This window comes from Belonocnema kinseyi, chromosome 6, assembly GCF_010883055.1.
Source record: "Belonocnema kinseyi isolate 2016_QV_RU_SX_M_011 chromosome 6, B_treatae_v1, whole genome shotgun sequence".
In the NCBI taxonomy this organism is placed as follows: domain Eukaryota; kingdom Metazoa; phylum Arthropoda; class Insecta; order Hymenoptera; family Cynipidae; genus Belonocnema; species Belonocnema kinseyi.
Genome location: NC_046662.1, coordinates 126,585,308 through 126,605,386, shown reverse-complemented (window position 1 = coordinate 126,605,386; position 20,079 = coordinate 126,585,308). Strand labels below are relative to the sequence as shown.

At 31.3% G+C, this 20,079-nt stretch overlaps 1 protein-coding gene across 1 annotated transcript in view; it reads left to right on the top strand.

Annotated features, from left to right (window-relative positions):
• The window catches only part of LOC117174188, a 1,286,801-nt gene that overhangs the window by 218,583 nt on the left and 1,048,139 nt on the right, over window positions 1-20,079 (top strand). The gene's annotated exons all lie outside the window — the stretch shown is intronic.

The window sequence follows — 20,079 nt, the reverse complement described above, 5'->3', positions numbered from 1 at the left end:
TTGATTTATTCTCAAACTCCTTGTCTGTATGTTTTTTCGTTCTCTTTTGGAGTTGAGTAGTTTTATCTATAGCTATAGGGACTGTTGTTAAAGAAAGAGTCTTGTATTAGGTAAATTGTTTTTGGTATTATTTTTCGCCAAATTAACATTTGAAATTATCTGGGCTTTTCTTTAGGCTGTTTTGAAAAGACGCGTTTCTTTCAGTTATTTTTCTCTTACAGCTCGCTTTCGTCATTTTTTGGTTTCTGTAACGTATGAATTTAAAAAAAGTATGGTTGTCCCTTGTGTTGGTAAAGTATTTATTTATTTTACTTTATGAAAATTTTATTTTAACTTATCGTTTCATGTGTAAATTTCGAATTTATATTTTTGGTATGGTCAACGTTAGCTGTTTAGTGTTCGTGACCGATAATAATGTAAAAACTAGTTTGTATTTTAGATAGAGTGGTAATATATATAAATGTTAAATTGGTTGGAGTTGGATTAGCAGTTGTTTCTGGGTTCAATCCTCCTTCAGTTTTGTTTTTAGCTGTTGTAATTGTTTTGTATGTTTGTTTTGTCCTTCTATTGTTTATCGATTTCTGCGTTTTCATCATCTGTTTTTCTGTAATGTGACCAGAGCTGCCAGATCGAGTTAGAAATTTACCCCCACCATACCTACCGTTTGGGAGCCGAAAAACAGAAGGTGCATGATTACCACTGCAAGTTCGTGTGTAAGCCGAAAATGCACGACTGCAACTTCAGTTTTCTCAGGTTTTATGCTGCATGATGATTGCCAATCTGAAAGCTTCGTACAACCTCGGTGGTCTTCTATTTATATCTCGATCCCCATTTGGAAGAAATTGAAGAAATTTGAAATTGGCGACTTTAATGTTTCGCGTGATTCTTAATTTCATGCATGCGTCGATTTTGAGGTTATACTTTTATCAGGTGTATTCAGGTGTATGTTAATATTATAATTATAAAATATTATATTAAGACTAATGACTAATTGACTAACTTTTAATAGAAATAGTTTAACTTTCAACTAAAGCAATTAGTTTTCTGCAAAAACAAAGGAATTTTGAATAAAATACATGAACTGAAAATAAAAAAAAATGTTTTAGATTGTTTTCAACAAAATCGTTAAATTTTTTTACAAAAAGTTAAATTTTTATCCAAAAAGCTGAATTGTACACTAAAGAAAGGCATTTTTGATCAAATACGTGAATTTTACACAAAAGAAATTAATTTCCCCCAAGACTAATTTTCTGTATAAATAATTAATGTTTAACCATAGTTAAATTTTCGACAAAAAAGATTAATTTTCTACCAAGAAAGACGAGTATTCAATAAAATCTAAAAAATTTCAACTAAAAAAATCACTTTTTGACGAAACGGAATAGTTAAGTTAAAATTTTGTTAAAATTCTTTGAAATTCCTTTAAATTATAAAATCGAATTGAACATTCATTGGCATCTTTTTAAACATCCTTAAATATTTAAAATCGTTTTAAATCTTTTGAGATCTCTTAAAAATTTGCAAGGCTCTTTAAAATACCTTGCAATTTTAAAAATATCCTAAAATATATCAAATCTTTCAAAATCTCATATAAAGTTACCGTAATTAATTGCAAATTCCTTGGAACATTTTGAAATACTCTTAAATATTGCAATTCCTTCAAAATATTTTGATATACCTTGCAATTTTTAAAAAGATTTTTAAAGTAATTTGGATACTTTAGAAATAACTCTTCCAAATTTTTTAATTCATTGAAATTCCTTTAAATTATACAAAAAATTGAAAATTCCTTAACCCTGAAATATTTCTAATTGTTTAAAATCTCGTATTAAATTACTGTAATAAATTGAAAATTCCTTGAAGTCTTAAAATTCTCTCAATGTTCTCAATTCCTCAAAATCTTTTGAAATACCTGGAACTTTTTTAAAAGATTTTTAAAGTACTTTGGATTTTTTTTAATAACCTTTCTAAATTTTTTTAAATTTTTTGAAATTCCTTTACATTATAAAAATAAATTGAAAATTCTTTGACATCATTTAAAACATTCTCAAATATTTAAAATCCTTAAAAATTGGTTGAATTCTTTTGAAATTTTTTAAAGATTAAAATTAAAATTTAGAAGACAGAAAAGTTTCAAAACGTTAAATATTGAAATGTTTGTAGATTAGAGTTTTGAAAATAGGAACAATAAAAGTTCAAAGCTTTCGAAATTTAATTTTCAAAACTTTCCAACTATTAAATAAGAATAATTTTTAACGCGATAGGATTCAAGTCTTAAAATGTTGAATTGTAAATTTGGAAGTTTATTTCAAAAAAATTAGTAATCATAAATAAATTGAGAATGTTTAAAATTTAAGAGTATATTTTTCAAGAAAAATGTATACAATTATATAATTATAAACACAAATCGTTTTAGAAACAGTTCAATTATAACTCGAGTAATTTTTATTAAAATTGTAATTTAATAGTTTAACTAATCTACAAACATTTAAATTTTATACATTTTGAAATTTTTCTGTTTTATAAATTTCAGTCTCAAATAATTTTCTTTAGTGATTGTCCAATTGAAAAGCATACATTTAAATTTTGAGCGCTTTCAAATTATGTATGATTATCAATTTTTTATAAATAAACTTTCAATTAAAATTCAATAAAAATTTTTATAGAAACTACTCGAGTCGAATTTTAATCTGATAATTTAAAAAATTTCAAGAGATTTTAAAAGATTTTTAACGATGTTAAATATCTGAGGATGTTTTAAAAGATTTAAAGTTCTAGGTATTTCAAAATATTTTGAAGGATTTGAAAAATTTGAGCGAATTTTAAGATTTAAAAGAATCTTCAATTGATAACAGTAAATTAATATGAGATTTTAAAGGATTTAAAATATTTCAGGGTATTTTAAAAAATTTAAGGAATTTTCAAGGTATTTTAAAATATTTTGAAGGAATTGCAATATTTGAGAGTATTTTCAAGTGTTCCCAAGAATTTTCAATTGATTATGGTAATTTAATATGAGATTTTGAAAGATTTGATATATTTTAAGATACTTTTAAAATTGCAAGGAATTTTCAAGAGCTTTGCAAATTTTCAAGAGGTTTCAAAAGATTTTAAAGGATTTTGAATATTTGAGGATGTTTAAAATGATGCCAATGAATTTTCAATTCGATTTTATAATTTCAAGGAATATCAAAGAATTTTAACAATTTTAGTAGGTTTATTTAAAACAATTCCAAAATACTTTAGAAATATTTAGAAGGTGTCAAGGGTTTTCAAAAGATTTGGAAGGTTTCGAAATATTATAGAGTGTTTTAAAAGGTTCGAAGGAATTTTCAATTGATTACAGAGCGCGATATTCACATTACAACCACTAACCCTACGGGTTCTGATTATCGATGCATTTAGTTTTGAATGCTAGAGAGTCGACATGTGTCGAATACTTGGTCCTCACGTGCTCAAAACGTGAGCGGCTTAATACGAGGCGAGGCTCCATCTGCGCATGCCCGCGGAACCAGACTCGGGACCATCGATTGATATACTTTTGTTTCAGGTCACATAAATTATATAAAATTTGAAGATGTTCAATTAATTACATAAATCAATATGTATTTTGTGAAATTCGGTATATGAATGTATAGTACAGAACTTAATATTACGTAATTATATATTATGCATTATCAATTATATTTTACATGTACATAATAGAAAATACAATGCATTGTACATTCATTTTTTATTAGATACAGATCAAGGCGTGACGTCAGTTTCTGAATTCATGAAACCCCCACGTTCTCAGCACGTGAAGCTCGAGCGTTCGATGTGTGAATAACGCCACTTAAGACCGTATACGCAACATGTGACAATCAACTGATACAGAATACTTGAGCTTGTACATTTGATACTTCTGTTTTTACACGTTCTCAAAACTCAGAGTTTCCCAAGTGCTCAGTATCGTTATTTTCTCTCCGTGTGCCTTTTACCATATATTGAGTCAAAATATTTTAAAATACGTTTCCTAGTATTTCATGTGTCTACTTACTAGTATTTGTACAAGCTTTTTCTAGTTTAATATTATTTACATTTCATTTCCATATACTTTTTCCTTTGAAGTTTTTCAGGTCGTAGATAGTTGGAGAGACTTTCCTTTTTATTATAAAAGGATCTTCCTACTCGTCCTAAAGCTTAACTGCTTTTTTATCTGTCTTGTTGGTAATTTCGTTACTACTTACAGTAACCTATCAGTTACCTATTGCCTATTTTATATTCTAAAGGTTTTCTCATTAAATTATAATTGCTAGACTGTTTTTCGTTTGCTTTATCTAAATTTTTCTGGACGTCCTCTTTTATAATTTGTGACCTTCTTATAATCTCTCTGTCCATCTATCGACGGTTTGCAACTCTATTTCGCTATCATATTCAATATTTTTTCTGAGCGACTGACTTACTTCTAATTCTCGACTTAAATTTCAAAATGCTGGGGTAAATTGGGTCAGCGAGTTTTTGGTATTGTTTGTTTCGAACTGCAAATCGTCTATATGTTTGTTCCAGGTGGAATTATCGTTATCTAAATAGGTTTCAATTATTTGTTTAATTGTTCTATTATGACGGTCTGTCGGGTTTGCTTGTGAGTAGTAGTATTTTGACATTTTCGTGTGCCTGATACCGAATTTTTCAGTAAGGTCTCTTAAAGTTTTTTTTTTTTTAATTCTGTGCCATTTCCGTGTGGGGAATCCACGGTGTTTCACCATGCGAAATGACGCGTTCATGAAATGCGGAATCTATTGTAGTCCCTTTAGCTTTTTTGATTAGTATTATTTCGACCCACTTTGTAAAAATGCCTACGAACACTGAAATGTATTGATTTTTTCTCTTTTTAGAACTTAGTAGTGAACCCATGATATCAGCTCTGCCGTAAAAGTTGAAAAGACACTTATGTCCTTTCTAAATATAATTCAGTGAAATTTCACTGATTGTCAGTGAAATTGCACTGATTCAAATAGCTAGAAATGGGTCACTGACAATCAGGGAAAGGTGACTTATTGATTCTGCGAAATAAAAAATTGTGAGGGTTGGTAGCACTGCACCATGTCAATTTAGCAATCCTAATGAAATAATATTATAGTACATTTAATCAAAGAATCGTAGTAAAAACTTTAAACCCATCAATATGATCAAATAATAAAAAAGGTGAAAAGTTCCGATGCTTTTAAATGACAAAAAACCTCACATATTACATTAACTTCAAGATTGGACTATCATGTACAAATGCGTTAAGTAAGTACTTTCTATACGAGTTAAAGTATATTTATCGCGCAGTTAATTCAGCAGACTTATAGTCCGAAAATTTAAAAAATTATTTCATTAAGGAATTCTTCATTCTACTTAACATAAGAGTAACAACAATGCTTAACTTAAAAATGTAGAGGTTGTGTTTCACATGATTTACTCTGGTGTCACTGAACTGATAGTAAATAAGCCCGAAATCACTGATTAATCAGTGAAATGTGTAATTACTATTTTAATCAGTGAACTTTCACTGATTTATATTGAAAGAGTCTGTTCAAATTCGAACGGAGAAAATCCACGAGATAGATTTTGTCTCGAAAAAGTACTATAGAATTAATTTTTTATAAATTTTTCAACGACATTCATACAAATTAATGATGATTTGTCTCATTCTGTAAAAAAAATTACTTCAACGTTTTTTTGCTATAAAAAATTGACATGCAGTTGCTCGTAGTGAAAAATACAGGGGGGAAAAGCTGCAAGTTGACACGCGGCTTTCTCAAAAATGTGACTTTAGTGTATCTTAAGACCTCTGGACTATCAATTGTTGCGTGCATAATCCAGCGAGAGCTTTGGCCGATGCGAACCGTAAAACAAAACCAACGGTTGATCATAAAACCAAAAGACGAATGCATCAAATCGCCATAAGGATAGGCTGGGCAAGATAGTACGCGTCCCGCATTTAGTGTGGGATTGACTACATCACATCTGGCAAGAATTTTACCGCCAAGGTTCGAAAGTTTGCGCGCGAACTCCGGACCCGTTATCACGCACTTCACAAGTCAAAGCTGCTGACCATCAAGCAGCATATTGTTGAGAGAATACGGATACTATCTGACGCTAAGAGCAGTCTAGAGCGGAGAGTGAAGTAGGGTCAGAGAGAAACTGTTGATTTTCTCTGACCCTACCTCACTCTCCGCTCTCGACCCTTCTAAGACCCTCCATTTACTGTCGACCACCCGCCCAAACCAGAGGAGGTCGAAGTATTTTGCAAAGAATTCCACGAAGTGCAGCATACACTCGGCGATGACTCAGATAACATAAATAGCTTCAAGGAGCTGTGTGATGCCCTCATAACATCTGATGAAGAATGCCCATCCATAACTACCGAGGAGGTGAAAAAAGTATTTAGAGGGATGAAGAACTTTTCCGCACCGGGACCAGATTGTATCAAAGCCTTCTGATGGAAGAAGTTTCTTTTAACCCATCAGCATTTGGCCCGCATTTTACCTCATATTTAAAGTTAAAGAAGCTCATTCCGGAGTGGTTGGTGGAAGAGCGCATAATGCTCCTGCCAAAAATAGGCAACTTAGCTGACCCGAAGAATTACTGGCCAATCACTTGTCTGAAAGCACTTTATAAGATATTCACAGATATCCTCAATGATAGGATTCTTTGGGCAATTGAACCTGTGTGGCAAGAAATGTATGAACAACGCGGCTCAAAGAAAGCAGGATGTCGGGAGAATCTGCTCATCGATAGATGTGTCTGGAAAGATGCAGCATACTACCAGCGTGACCTATCGATGCCCTGGATTGATTACCGGAAAGCTTTCGATTCGAACCCCCATAGACTTATCATCTGTCTTTTGAAAAGCTTAAAGGTTCATCTGCAAATCGTGAGGTGCATAGAGAGATTGATATCGCTATGGAAAACTAGATTTACTATCCCATCTGGAAAAATTCGTGTGACAACTAACAAGGTCACCTTGCAGAGAGGTATCTTTTAGGGCGACACCATGAGCCCACTCCTCTTTTGCCTCACATTATTGCCACTATCTCTAGCAAAGAGCAACCACATCTAGCTCTAGGCATTGTCGAACGATATAATAAGGAAATAGGAATGGAATTTGGGTTAGACAAATACGCCAAGGTTTACTTAAAGCGCGGAAAACTGAATGGCACCCCTGAAGAACCTGAGCTCGTCGATAGAAGCGCTATACGGCACCTTTGCGCTAGAGAGACTTTACATACCTGGGCGTGCCACAAAGCCGCATTCAGTATGTGACGTCTATTAAGGATACTCTCCGAAGCAGATACATGCGTCTTATTCGGCAGATTTAGTTTTCCGAACTATCGGCGAGGAACAAAGTATCTACAACGAACATGCTTGTCGTCCCGGTAGTACTATATTTATTTAGAGTAGTACCGTGGACGAAGAACGAGCACATGCACAAAAGCATGCATCTAAAGTCTTCTGTTCCACGACTCTACATCTCACGCCGTCAAGGTGGTCGCGGAATATTGAATCTTGAATGTCTTTACAACAGGATTATTCTAGATACAGCACATAAACTCGCAAATGGAAGCGACCCTCTTCTTAAAATTGTCAGGAATCACAAAGAAGTGAGCAAAGGAGCGTTTCTGTACAGAGTATCGGAGGAGGCTGCTGAAATCCTCAGACTTAAGTTTAGTATTAGGGGTGAGCAAAATGCATCCAATGTTATCTATCTCGAGTACTCACTCTTGAAAGCCCGGATTAAGAAAGCACAAGAGAAAAACTTCCGTGAACAGCTCCTCGATAAGGCATCTTACACAGAAATGTGGAGGATCAGTCAATGTCGTTTGAGCTAACTTTTGGTCTGCTTGGATCACCTGGATTGAAGTCTGGCATAGAGGGTTTCATTTTGGCATGTCAAGACAGTGTTATTTCCACCTTAACATACCGTCGCCACGCTTTGAGCCAAGACATTCCCGAGGATAGCTGCAGGACGTGCCATGCACGTCCCGAGCACTTAGTACATATACTATCTAGTTGTCCAACTCATGCGGGAACAACCTACATTCAGAGGCACAATGCGGCACTAATAGTGCTTTATTAACATCTCTGTCACTCTTACGGAATTCACCTTAAAATCGCTGCTCTAAATGCTCCGAGGGAAATCAAGTCAATTTTCGGGAATGAAACATGCCGCATATAGTGGAACTTTATATTCTCGGCAATTGTTTCTGTTGCACACTCGAGGCGTGACATGTTTCTTCTTGACTTTGAGAGGTAAACCATGTTCGTTGTCACATTTTCGGCACCAGCGGACAAAAACATCATAGTCAAGGAGAATGAAAAGAAAGAGAGGTATAGAGACCTTAGAAGGGAGTTGCAACGATTGTACCTGGAGTATTCTGTTAAATTAATCGTCCTTTTCATCGGCGCTCTTGGAGTTGCCAAGCTTTCATTGTTTATTAGCCTGAAAATCATCCTTGCGTATCAACAATAAGCTAAACCACTTGCGGGAAAAATGCAGAAGGCGGTCGTCATTGGGTAGCCTTGTGTCGTCAGGCTTTACAAGACTTTTCCTGGACCGTTGTATTGATTCCGTTACAGACTGTACCCACCTATCTCACGGTCGTGAGCCGTGGTGGTGGCTGAAATTTTACCGCGATTTCGCTGGGATCGTGTGCAGTTTTTCAGATTAGCACCCGCTCCCGGCGAAATCCTGCGGTTGTCCCTATGGCAAACTTTAAATTATATATATATATATATATACTACCGTCGAAGATTGTCGGGCATTTCTCTAAAAACAGTATATATTTTTGACATTTTGAAGAGAAGACAGAACGCGAGATCTCAAATTTTGTACCTCGAATTCAACTTTTAGCATGCCCAAGGAAAATTGTTGCAAAAATCTGAAAATTTTATGACTTAGAGCCTAAAATATTATCTTTCATTTGAGCCGTTTTTACTTTCTTCATCAGTAATTTTTATTTCAAATTATTGTAAATTTTAACAAATATTTGGTATAGATTGTAATTATTTACAATACTTCGAATTAAATATTATTCCCATATTAACGAATAAAATAATGATAAACTTTTTTTCCCATCTTAAAGTTCTTATCAACTAGAATATTATTGAAAATGTAGATATTGTTAACATAGTAAACTATTGGATTCATTTAGAATTTACTTTCTTAAAATATCTACATTTTTATGTATATTCTAGTTGACAAGAATTTTAAGAAATAAAAAAGCTGTTTATTATTATTTTATACGTTAATATGAGGATAATATTGGCTTATTTCTCCAATGCAAACTATGGACATGTTATACATAATACTAATTCTTTTACTTTTAATCCATTTTTTAACGAATCCTAAGGTATTTTATTTTTTTATAATTAAAAAGAAATTTTAGCTGAAGCAAAAATTAAATTTTTAATTTCAAATGTTTTACGCCTTCATAATACAAAAAACTGTGCATAAAAAATGACCATTATTTTCTTATTGATAGAAAAATATGTTTTATTTTCTAAAGTGAAAAAAATGGATTATGTTGTACCTAGGACAATTTTTTATTTGAAAAAGTAATTTCATCTTTTTATTTGTAAGAATAATAATACATAGCAACTATTTAACACAAGCGATTTTCGATTTTAAACAATTTCGTATCTTCGGCTAAGCCCTCACATGCAATGTTTTCTGTGGTTTTGATAATCCCGACCGTTCTAAAAGTTGCGAAAATTTCGAATTCGCCAATTAACGCCAATTAACGTCTAATCAGGCTGAAACTTGTGACTATAACTGACTCTTCTGAGCTTTGCATCTATATTGATAATCTCGTTTTGGGTGGGATTTATCCCTACCTTCAGCTTTTAACCAATCAAAATGCGTACGTCACTCACTTTTAGTGTCGAATAACCAATCATAAATGAGGTCACTTGGCTCCTCCTACTTATTTCGGCAATTAAGGTGAGTGACAGTTCAAGAATGATGGTTCTAATGTCCAACTTTTATCAACGTAAAACGTCAATCTCTTTGAGTGTCAGTTTCCTGTTTGTGAGTCCAAAGGTTCTCTTTTTTGGCGTCTGACTGGCGCCATGACTCATTAGGCAATGGCTTTGCCTAATGTATTTATCTCTTTTTCTCTTATCTGTGAATAAATATTGTAATCTAAACCACGTAAAAAATTTCCTATTGCTGTAGTTCTGTAAGCTTTACACATTCCAATACCCTCTTCTCCTGGAGTATTTTGTAAAACTTGAGAAACTAATCTATTCAGAGTCAAGTTCACTTTTGCTCCATATTCCTGAACAGTTTCACCCGGTTTGATTTTGACATTAGCTAGATCTTGCATAAGTTGTCTTATGTCTACGTTTTTAGAATAGATTTGATTTAATGTTCTCAATATTTCATCTAAAGTGATCCTGAATATGTTACATGTCTCGCTACTCCAGGTATTTTTGTTCTAATTAACATGGTTAAGCATGAGATATCAGAAGGGTAAATTAAAGAAATTGCGGCTCTACAGTGATCATTAAACATAGTGACGGACACATTTTTCCATCAAAGGATGAAATCATCCCTTGTACTATTTTTGAAATTTTACAAAAATCACGAGTTTTGAGAAGAATGTAATGTCTGCATTGTCAGGGAAGTGCTAGCCACCGCACTCGGATCAACAGGACCTTTATTAATCGATTTTCGTTTATTCCTTGAACCTGAAGTTTCGATTTCCTCACTTGACGAGAGCGGGATATCGCTATCCCGAGTCCTTTTTTTCGCACGCAATTTAGGCATTTTTAATCACTTAGTAATTAAAGGCTAAGACTTACTTGTGGTCATAATCCAATCTGCGATTTTGTAATAACACTTTTTATTTTCTCTTATAAAAATTAAAACATTATAGTTTTGAAAACACAATAAGAGTGAGAAATAATCACTTCACAACATATTAATTGGAATCCTCTCGGTGATCTGAAGGTTCCAGTTGAATTTTCAATTGAAGATCTTGAAGATGTTGTTGAGATTCGCCAAAGTTCTGCCGAGGTTGCGTTGAATTTTCAGGATTTATTATCCATTAAGCTTGCGGTTGTTGAGGGATATTTGGTGGCTCATTCCAACTATTAACAATTACGGGGCAATTTGAAAAACACCCTTAGAAAAACAACCTTGAAACTGAACTCGTGACCTATATTTTTCACGACACAGGTAAATCCCACAGAGCTGTCACCAATTTGTTACGTCCAAACTCTGCTATCGAATGTCTTCCGTTAATATTCTGCACTGATTTATTGAGGTTTAGGTCCGTTACCTGACGTTGAATGGTTGAAATCATTAGTCGCGAAATATAGGTCAGGTTTGAAATGTTTTATTTCAAATAGACAGGTTTTAGCTTGTAAATTAAACTTGAATGTTTATTATAATTCGTCGATATTTAATTGTTCATGGATGACATATTATCTATTTAAATTCTAGAATAAACAACAATATTCGTGTATTGCAGTTTGTGGTAGACGCGGCAGATTTGAAAAGGTTGGTATTGAGATTCGGAAAACACTTCCATAAGGTCGAATAATTCGGAGTCAGGACCTTAATTTGTCCATCTTATTTGTTTCTAAGGAAATAAGAGCTGTTTGTGACTAATAAAGAATTATTTCATTAGTTTTGTTCCTAACACACACACACACACAAGTAAGTTTAGCACTTAATATAGATGCACATTCGAACACTAGTCGCTTAGTGCGCAAACGCGAAATCGATAGGTCGCGATGCCGTTGAATTTATCTAAATTCTTCTGAGTCCGTATAATCAACAATAACTAAAAAGTCTAAGAGTCGCAGGTTGAAAGTTTTAAAGAGCACGCCGAAATAACAAGTATCCGCCAATTAACGTCTAATCAGGTTGAAACTTGTAACTATAACTGACTTTTCTGAGCTCTGCATCTATATTTATAATCTCGTTTTGGGCAGAATTTATCCCTAATTTTAGCTTTTAACAAATCAAAATGCTGACGTCACTCACTCTTAGTATCGAATAACCAATCATAAATGAGGTCACTTGGCTCCTCCTACTTATTTCGACAATTAAAGTGAGTGACAGTTCAAAAATGATGGTTCCAATGTCCAACTTTTATCGCCGTAAAACGTCAATCTCTTTGAGTGTCAGTTTCCTGTTTGTAAGTCCAAAGGTTCTCTTTTTATGGCGTCTGACTGGCGCCATGACTCATTAATGATTCTAAGAATAGCCCAAGATCTCAAGTTTCTAACCTCAAAACCTACTTTGGACAGTGAACTAAGCAATATCTTTGATGAAAGTCTTAAGGGCATGCTTTTCGTGACCACTAGACCAAACTAGTCCCCGGATATGAGCATTTTTTTGGTGTTCACTGTGTCCACACGGATTCAGATATCGTGTTTAAAATTTGACAGATTAAATAAAAAGCACTAAAGAACGTTTGTATACATCAATGTGTTTATAGTTTTAAAGAAAGTTTATTTATAAATCGATGAAAAAGGATATTACCATTCGAGTTATAGCACTATGCAGATAATTTTTGGTTTGATGCATTTCGGATTTTTTGGTTCCCGTATATTGAGCACTGACACCAGCTTTGGACTAAATCGTCTAAACCTTAAAAAAAATTGATGTAAGTAATAAAATTTGCACATTCGTTGAAAATCAGCAAATAAGTATCTGCATACACGTAACCTATAATTATTTTTGGAACATTTTTAGCGATTTCTAGCGGAGAGAAAAAGAAACTTTGACCGTCGATAAAGTCGAGATCACGTGACTAAGTTCATTCATAAAATTTTTTTGTTGAGAATGAAATGATTTTCATTATTTTCGGTCCTCCCTACGTCCAAACGGATTGAGATATCGTGTTCAGGATTTAGGAAGTTATACCGAAAGCGCTAAGGAACGTTTGTATATATCAAAATGTTAATAATTACGAAGAAAGTTTTCAAGTAAAATACTACAGGAATTAGGAAATAAACTTTTAACGTCGATAAAGTAGATGCCTCGATTTACAAAAATCGAGGAACATTTTAGAATGTCATACTCGAAAATTCGTCAAAGTCCCATCTTAAGAAATGTGCATCTTCAGAAAATAATTAAAATTGTCTAATGGTTATATATTCTTGTAGATTTTTTGTACTGGTATGAAACAATTCCAAGAATAAAAATAAAATTTCGCTCGGGGACGAAAGACAAGGCGAGTCCGACGCTGAGTCCGCTGGTTGGTTCACTGTCAACAATAGTTATCAGCTGATCGATTCAACGTCAAGAATTATGGAAGTTGGTTGGAGAACTCCGACGAGTAAATTTTAGCACATTGCTGGTGTTGCTATGTTTCCCATTTGAAATTCATCTTTTATTTTTAGGACCAAAAAAATGAAAATTATTTTACACCGAAATTTCATGAACGAAATTAGTCACTTGATCTCGACTTTATCGACGTTCAAAGTTTCTTTTTTTCTCCGCTAGAAATCGCTAAAAATGCCCAAAAAATAATGATAGGTTACGTGTGTGCAGATACTTATTTGTTGATTTGCAGCGAAGGTGCAAATTTTATTGCTTATTTTAATTTTTTCAAGGTTTAGACGATTTGGTATAAAATTGGTGTCAATGCTCAATATGAGCAAATAAAAAAATCTAAAATGCATCAAACCAAAAATGATCTGCAAAGTGCTATAACTCGAATGGTAATAACCTATTCCATCAATTTATAAATAAACTTTCCTTAAAATTACCAATATATTGATGTGTACAAACGTTCTTTAGTGCTTCTTATTTTATGTGTAAAAGTTTAAACATGATATCTTAATTTGTGTGGACGCAGTGAACACCAAATAAAATGTTTATAACCGGGGACTAGTTTGGTCACGTGGTCACCGAAGAGCATGCCCTTAATGTAGTTAAATTCGGATAAAATACATACAGATTTCCAAAGCCGCAATAAACTTATAGTATTCGTAGAATTCGCGTACAATAATAATTACTTAATATTTATTGATTCTATACGAGTACATTCATAATCAATTCCATATTAAAGCAATTTGACTCTTCCCGCCAGAGAATTTACTAGGTCTGAAAGTATTTGGGAAAAGGGTCTAGCGCCTTGGAGTTTTGGTTTATAAAACAGCGCATGCCGTTACTCGTGAAAAAAAATTTGGGCAAGCAGTTGTCTTCTTAGTGGCAACGCAGCGCCACCACGACGGTTGGTGCAGTGGACAGACCACATTTAAATAAGCCACTAGTAGTCTTGCGCGCACCACGGCGCGCGCCTATTTATCTTTTTATGAGAAAGAATAAACCAAAAGCCTATATTTACTATGTTATACATATTTAATGAATGTTAGAAAATATCAGTATAAAATAATAGTAGGCACCAAGGGATGAGTTTTGTACCTGAAACTGTAATTAATCATTTATAATAGGATTTCCACAATTTTTTTATTTTTTGGTAGAAAATGAAATTAAACTATTTTATTCGAAATGAGCTATTTTTTATTAAAAATTAATTTACACCTAATATAGATCAATAGCATTTATTACAATTTTGTAGCTCAATTTGATGATAATAATATTCTTTAAATAATTAACTTTGCATTTTTGAACCACATTTTTTATAAATAAATTTAGTAAAATTTCTGCAAGCGCACTATAATAATAATCAATGACCTTATAGGTAGAAAAACACATGTAACAGGCTTGTCGCTACATGGTAAACTCTCCCCTGAAAATCTTGGTCAAGCCTACCCAATATTAATTCATGCGTTCAATGTCATACCAATTTTAGTAATAACTGTTTTATTATTCCGATTTATACAAAATCATTACATTACTTTGGGAGGAATAAGGCGATATATGATTACTGTACGAATTTTCTTCGCACGAGTGGATAAATCCTTATAAAGTTCGAAAAAAATTACATTATTAAACGCAAATTTCTGCCAATTGTCGAATCTCTGGCTTAGTTAAGTCTCCCACTGTCCCCTGGACTTTTCACATTAAAGTTTATGGAAAACATAAATATTTTCTTTTAAATTAAACTTATAATTATTATATTCTAAATTACATTTTTTTAACGAAAAAATTGTTCTCTTAAAATTATTCTAAAAGCAACATAATTCCTCTCCTGATCGATTCAGCGACTTGAAGTGCAGAATCTGCCTAATGTTAAATGGATTCGATATCCTTTGAAATAATTTTTCGAACACTGTTTTTTTTTAACTAATTTTTTTTCTAACAGAAAATTCAACTTTGACATTTTTGGTAGGAAAGTAATTTTTCTAAATTAAAGTGTGATCTTCTTGAGTTAAAAATCTAACTAATTGTTTGAAAATGCACATATTTTTGTTTAAATTCGTCTCTTTTAGTAGAAAATTAATCTCCTTTTAGAACATTCAACTTGCTGACTTAGGATTCAACAATTTTTCTGAAAATTTCTTTTTTTCAGAATTAATTTATTGAAATAAAAATTTAACTTTCCATTTTTTGTAAAAAATGTATTAATATTTTTAATTACGATCTGTTTTGGTAAAGAACTCAACTATTTTTTTTAATTGCACTTCTTTAAGTTGAAAATGATTTTTTTAACTAAAAACTGAACTATCCCATTTTTTGTTGAATATGAATTTCATAATTAAAGCTTCATCTGTTTTGATTTAAAGCGAACCTTTTTGATTAAAAATACTTGAAGATTTTTCATGTGGGGTGAAGGTCTTGTGAAAAATGTTGTTATGATGGTAGATGGCGGGGAAAGGTGCTAATAACTGTTTCATAGAAAAATAGTCTTTTGACTTAAGAGTTTAAGAATTGGGACAAATTTTTTTTTTATTTCCTAACTGAAAATTCTTTATTTGCTGAAAATTCGCCTTTCTAGTTGAAAAATGCATCGTTTTAGTTAAAAATTAATCTCCTTGGTTAAAATTTTACTATTTTTTAAAACTTTTTTTCGGAAATGAATTAATTTTTTGTGTAAAAAATAACTTTTCTACTTTTGCTCTCAATTCGAATCTCTTATGGAAAATTAATCTTTATGATTGCAAACTCGTTTCCTTATTTTTACAATTTATCTCTTGGCAGCATCTGCATTCGTTCATATATCAAATATTACATTTTCTATCGAAAATGCATATTTGCAGGTTAAAAGTTCGACTATTTTTTTTAAATTTTCATATTTGTTCGAAAATACAACTCTGTTTAAGAATTTTAATATTTTGTTGAAATTTTTTTCTTTTTGTTTTAAGATGTCCACCACTACGTTTTCATTGAGAATTATTTTTCTTTAATGCAACTCTTTTTCGTTAAAGATCAATCTTTTTTGTTTGAAACTTTGACCATTCAGTTTAAAATTTATATTTCTGGGTTGAAAATTGAACTATTTGGTTGAAAGTTAAACTATTCGGTTGCAAATGCAAATCTTTCATTAAAAATCCAAATTTTTATCAAAACCGTTTACACCGAAAATGAAAAAGTTTAATTTTTAGTTTAAAAAAATTAACGAATTTTCAACCAAATAGTTACACTTTCATCCAAAAACATAATATTTTAACAAAATAGTTAAACTTTTAAATAAGTAGATAAATTTTCAACCAAAAACTAAAAAATATGATTATTTTAAAACCATAACAGCTGAATTGAACCAAAAAATACATTTCAAGACAATTTTTAAATTTTCAACCACAGATAAATTTGTAACGAAAACAATCTTCAAAAAAAAAAATTTTAATGGTCGTTCTACCTTGAAAAAACTAGAGAAACGTTGAACAAAAAAGATGAATTTTCAACCAAGGAAAGAAAGAATTTTCAACAAAAGAATTAAATTTTTAAATAAAATTATAAATCTTAAACCTAAAAACTATCCATGTTTACTCAATTAGTTTAACATTAAACCAAGTAGTAGAATGCAAACAATAAAGACATATTTTAAACAAAATAATTGTGTCTTCAACAAAGGAGCTTTAACAAAAGATAATTCACAACTATCAAATTACAGTTCTAGATGTTTTAACCTTTAATTTTAAAAATTATGTGCACAAATTTGAGCGATATACAAGACCGAGTGCGAAGCGCGAGATGCATATATTATCGAGCACGAAGCTCTGGAACGAACAAAGAAAAAAGAAAAATATCTACAAAATTGTTGATTTTTCTACCTAAAAAGGCAAGTTTTCAAAAAAAAAAGTTGAATTTTCTACCAAAAGGGATACATTTCTATTGTGTTCATGTTCAGTCAAAAAATCAAGTTTCTACCCAAAGAGATGGGTTTTTAACCAAAAAGCAATTTTTAGTCAAGGCAGAAAAAAAAATCAACTAAATCGTTGAATATTTTTAAGAAAACATTTTTAAAAACTGTTCCCTTATAGTTTAAAAATCAAGTCATTCGTTAAAATTCGTCTCTTTTGTCAAACATTAATTTTATTGTTTAAAAATTAATCTTTTGAACATCGATTTTTTTTAATGAAGTAATAGGTCTCTTAAAATTTAATCTAAAAACAACATAATTCCTTCCTGATCGATTCAGCAACTTAAAGTGCAGAACCTGTCTGATGTTAAATGGATTCGATCTCCTTTGAAATAATTTTTATAACCCTTTTAGGTTGTTGAAAATTAATTTTTTAACAGAAATTTCAACAATGACAATTTTGGTAAAAAAATTAATTTTTTAAATTAAAGTGTGGTATTTTTTAGTTAAAAATCTAACTTATTGTTTAAAAATGTATGGATTTTGTTAAAAATTCTTCTTTTTTAGTAGAAAATTAATCTTCATTTTGGAAAATTCATCTTGCTGATTGAGGATTCAACCATTTTTCGGACAATTTTTTTTAAAAATTAATTTATTGAAGTGAAAATTTAACTTCCCACTTTTTTTTTTAAATGTATCGATATTTTTTAAGATAATCTGTTTTGGTAGAGAACTCAGCCATTTTTCGTTCAATATTAGGTCCATAATTGAAGCTTCATCTATTTCGGTTTAAAACGAACCTTTTTGAATGAAAATTCAAATATTTTCTTCAAATTTCTATTTTTTTCTAAATTTATTTCTATAAAGGTAAAATCTACTTATATTACTTTTAGTTGAAAAGTGATATTTTTTGTTAAAAAACATATCTTGATTGAAGCTTTCTATATTTCGTAGAAAATTCGTAATTTTTGGTTGAAAAGCAATATTCTTGGTTGAAGCTTAATATTTTTCATTAAGCATTCAGTTATTTAAACAAATTCCTTTTCAGTTTGTCAAAACCAATTTCTTTAAAATAAATTTCTGTTCTACTATTTTTTGTTGAAAATTGATTTTTAAATTGAAAATTGACCTTTTTTACTCAAAAATTCAATTTTTTAATTTTTCTGTTTTGATATAAAATTAATCCTTTTGTTTTAAAATCGATTCTTTTTCGTTAAACATTGAACTATTTGGAAAAAATCTATGTGTTTTAATACAGTATTTGGAAATTCATAATTTTGTTGAAAATACGTCATTTTTGGTATAAAAATAAACTTCTTAATTGAAATTTCATCTTTTTTTCGAGGATTCTATTATTTTGTTAAAAATTCCTTTTTTTTTTGTTAAAAATTTAATTTTTTTAAACCATCTTTTTAGGTAAGAAATTAAGCTTTGCGGTTGAAAATTCATCTTCTTCATTTAGGGTTCAATTTTTTTTTTAATTCCTTCATAGGTTTGAAAATGCACACACTTCGATGAAAATTCATGTTTTTGGTAGGAACTTAGTTTTTTTTGGTTCAAAATTTATATTTTCGGTTAAGAACAAAACTAAGTTGCACATTCCTTTTTTTAAAATTAAATTCTTGAATTGAAAACTCAACTATCCCACTTTTGGAAAAATATTGAAATTTTAAATTAAAAATGGTTATTTTTGTGTTGAAAATTCAATCATTTGTTTCAGCCATCGTATTTTTTAATATAAAATTAATCTTCTTGGTCTTTTTGATAGAAAATTAATTTTCTTTGTTAAAATCTTATCTTGTTTATTGAGGATTCAACTATTATCTTGATTCTTTTTCTTTGTTAAAAATTAATGTCTTCCAGGAAAATTTTAATTATATAATTTTCGGTTGAAAACTTATCGTTTTTTTGTAGAGAATTAATTTTATGGGTAAAAAATTAATCTGTTTTGTATTATTTTTAACATAGATGTCCAAATTTGATTTTTTGTTGTCTTATATAGGAAATATATAGGAAAATACAGGGAAAAAATATATATTATATATTATATAATGTATAGGAAATATATATTATTATTATTATTATTATTATTATTATTATTATTATTATTATTATTACACCATGAAGCCATTTTCCTTTCGGTGTAGGCGTGACTTACTCGGCAGGGGAAAGGGGTAGTGTGTGGAAGGGATAAAGATTTTTCAGATTGATCCAGAATGCTCGTGCTATTTAAGTAAATAACATGTTCGTTCCGCAACATTGCTCCGACCCTGGTTGCTGATCAATCTCTCTAGCAATTACCCCAAGCGAAGAACCTCACGAAGTCGCTATGTAAGGTTCCCCACTTGGGTCCATTAATAGCCAAGGTCTTTGTTTCAGGCGTCATTCACTCTACTGACACTCTTTTTATTAACTATTTGTCGCCATACTTTCCTGTCCTGGCATACTTCTCTAGCTTCTTTTATGTCCATGCATTTTTTCATGCAGGCTCTCGTGTTTCTGTGACTTCTTATGTCTCTTCTAAGTAGGGTCTCATTCACACATTCTAACCATTCTTTACGCGGTCTACCTCTGGGCACGTTGCCATTTACTTTACCTTGATACACTTGTTTCGTTAGTCATTCATTTGGCATTCTCTCAACATGCCCGAACTATCTTAACCGATTTCTTTCCCATATGTCTACTAGCGTCTCTTCTGCACCACATTCTTTTAGAATTATCTCGTTACTTACTTCGTCCATTAGGTATTTCCCGCTTATTATGCGCATGAATCTCATGTCAATTGCGTTAATTTTACTCTTATCTTTTTCTTGATAAGTCCATGTCTCGTTACCCTATAGTACAGTCGGTACAAATATAGAATTATGTATTGCCATTTTAGCTT